The 2,605-nt window shown below is 32.8% G+C and overlaps 1 long non-coding RNA gene across 1 annotated transcript; it reads left to right on the top strand.

The window, feature by feature from the left end:
- The first annotated feature begins 994 nt into the window (after positions 1 to 994).
- LOC147603257 (uncharacterized) lies at positions 995 to 2,339 on the top strand. Its single transcript, XR_015265630.1, has 4 exons — positions 995 to 1,166; positions 1,270 to 1,350; positions 1,527 to 1,577; positions 2,181 to 2,339. It is a non-coding gene; the product is annotated as an uncharacterized LOC147603257 (long non-coding RNA).
- Positions 2,340 to 2,605: the final 266 nt, after the last annotated feature.

Genomic DNA, 2,605 nt, shown 5'->3' with positions numbered 1-2,605 from the left:
ACAGAGGGTAATTGAATTGCAAGCACTTTGGGATGAACATCACGCTTCAGTGGAATTTTAAGATAGTATGCTTAGGATTCTATTTGGAGACATGGGTGGTTCTAGGAATAGAGCAGATAAAGATAAAATCAATACACCAAGCTTGAGTAAATTATTAGTGCAGTTGCCAGAAACATGGGGTGGAGATCTAGATGGCATAAGTGTTCCCAAATGTTGGGAGCAGTTAAATACCATGGTATGGTTCATGCAAATCGATATAGAATATGCCAAGGATTAGACAATTCTATACATGATGCTGAGCTCTATCCACCAAGTAAAGAAGACAACTACATTGGCGACACTCTTGAATGTCAATGCAATAACAATGAAAGAGGTAAGAAAAAATTAAAGCGTGATTGCTTAGCATGCAGTGAGAAGTGTTCAAAGTGTGCCAAGCTTAGAAAGGATATGTTATGTTTCGATTATGTTCCCATTGGTGAACAATTGAAGCTTCTTGCAAAAAGTAGATCTTTGTGCCATGACTTGTTAGAAATGTGGCGAAATAAAGAGAGATGGTTGGTGTCTAATAGCTCTGATGATTCGAAAAGAATTTATGATTTTTAGGATCCTCAAAGGAAGATACACACATTTTAACGATCTTAAATGTTGTAATCTTTTATATATAAAGATATACTAGTGTGTTTGTAATTGGTTTATGCATGTTATGCAAATTGTTTTCTATGTCACATGGTTATGCAGGCAATGGGGAGATTAAAGATAAGGAACCTCCTTTTTCACACGCTCTTGGCCAACAAGTCAGTGTTAGTCCTACACCTACATATGATGAGGTGTTTTGAGCACCTAGATTGGTAAGTAGAGACCAAAACAAGCTCTATGGGAAAGAATTATTAGAGAAATGCTTCAAGGATCAACATGCCATTTTGCTTGGCAACTACCGCCTTGTACAAAGGTGGTTTAATGGAGTTGAGACTCCTAAAGATCTTCGCCATAACAAAGAGGCACAAGAAAAGATCAAGAGAATTATTTGTGAGCATCATCATGAGATTGCAACTCTAAAGTTCATTGGAGCTGAATATGTTTGGTTGGAGGAAGATATCTATAGATGGTGGGTCTCAGGTAGACAAGCAAATAGAAAGTACAATAAGAAGAAGAGTATCAAGGACAATGTAAGTGTTAATGTTTATGCTTATGAATGTTCTTTTAAAAACTAATAATTGGATTGATAATTTTAAAACTAATCTAATGCATTTGACATTTTGTGTTTGATAGAAGGATACATTAAAAGCACAAGGGATGACTCAATCCATAGATGAAGCAAGTAATGACATGGATGCTAGCTCATCACTTCATGTAAGTATATTTTATAGTTTTTTTAACTATAAATTGTATGCTTCAACTCTGTGTGTGTGTGTGTGTGTGTGTGTGTGTGTGTGTGTGTGTGTGTGTATTACATATATATATATATATATGATTTAAGAAGCTTAATACATAGTTCATCACTTTTTTTATTTGGTCTAAATTCATAGGTCTTGGAGCTTGCATTGACTCCTCAAGGAAATATTAATTCTAATGAAGAGGTAAAAGAACTAAACTTGATATTTTCTTTTCCTATGTAAGCAGCTTTTTTACATGGGTATGTTTATATTATATATTTATGTGGTTCTAGTTTTAACTTTATGTTATTTTACATGTCATGGTCTTAAAGCCAACACTCAATCTTCAAGCATATAATCATTCCTATGAAGAGGTAAGAGCTAGAAAGATGTATCATAAGGAGAATGTATAATGGTTTTTTCTTTGAATCATGCATAGTAACTTATGCAATGTTACATGTTTTGAACGTTTTGTTTAAAAGATTTTGTTACTAATGTGAACTTTATAGACAAACTTTGAGATTAAAGCTAGCTCTCCTTACATTGATGCGATAAAAAATGATCAACGTATAGAGAATGTAAGTGTATTATATAATTGATTTTATTCTAAGTAGGATTTCTTTTGGTTTTGTATTAAACATATGCTCTTCTATATAGATGGATAACTTTATATTCGGGACAAAGAGGTTTGAAGAGTTGCAAGATTATATATCCGATGAGGTGTATTCTCTTAGTCCACATAAAGATTTGATTTTAAGACTACTATTTTTTGAATTCTATGTGATTTTGATAACACTTATAAACCAGGATTCTTATAATACAACAATGGAGGAGAATAATTATTCCTTTACTGAGCTACTACATCATGACACATCAAAAAGAGTGAGAGCCATAAGAAATCAAGAAGCGAGAGTATATATGACAAGTGAAGACAAGGTTTGGTTGAGTTTTTCTTTGTATATGTGATAAGTTGTCAATATTTCTTCTAATATTTTGTTGTACTTGTAGGATCCAATAATGAATTTGGCTAAGTATACGAATGAGGTTGCAAGAAAAAGTCAAAGAAAGAGAAAGGTAATGCAAAACTTACAAAAGTTTTCTACTCTCTTTGTACTCCTATTTTTTTTTTCTTTCTCTTTTTACTTTTGTGATTTTTAATGCTATTTTTTGGCTTGTTCCAAAGGTAAGTTAGAAGATGAAAACTCACTTGGAAGAAAGAAGTCACCAAAAGG

The sequence above is a fragment of the Cibotium barometz genome, chromosome 64 (assembly GCF_041138505.1).
Source record: "Cibotium barometz isolate CiBa-2024 chromosome 64, ASM4113850v1, whole genome shotgun sequence".
Lineage (NCBI taxonomy): Eukaryota > Viridiplantae > Streptophyta > Polypodiopsida > Cyatheales > Cibotiaceae > Cibotium > Cibotium barometz.
This window is presented reverse-complemented; position numbering and strand designations above follow the sequence as displayed.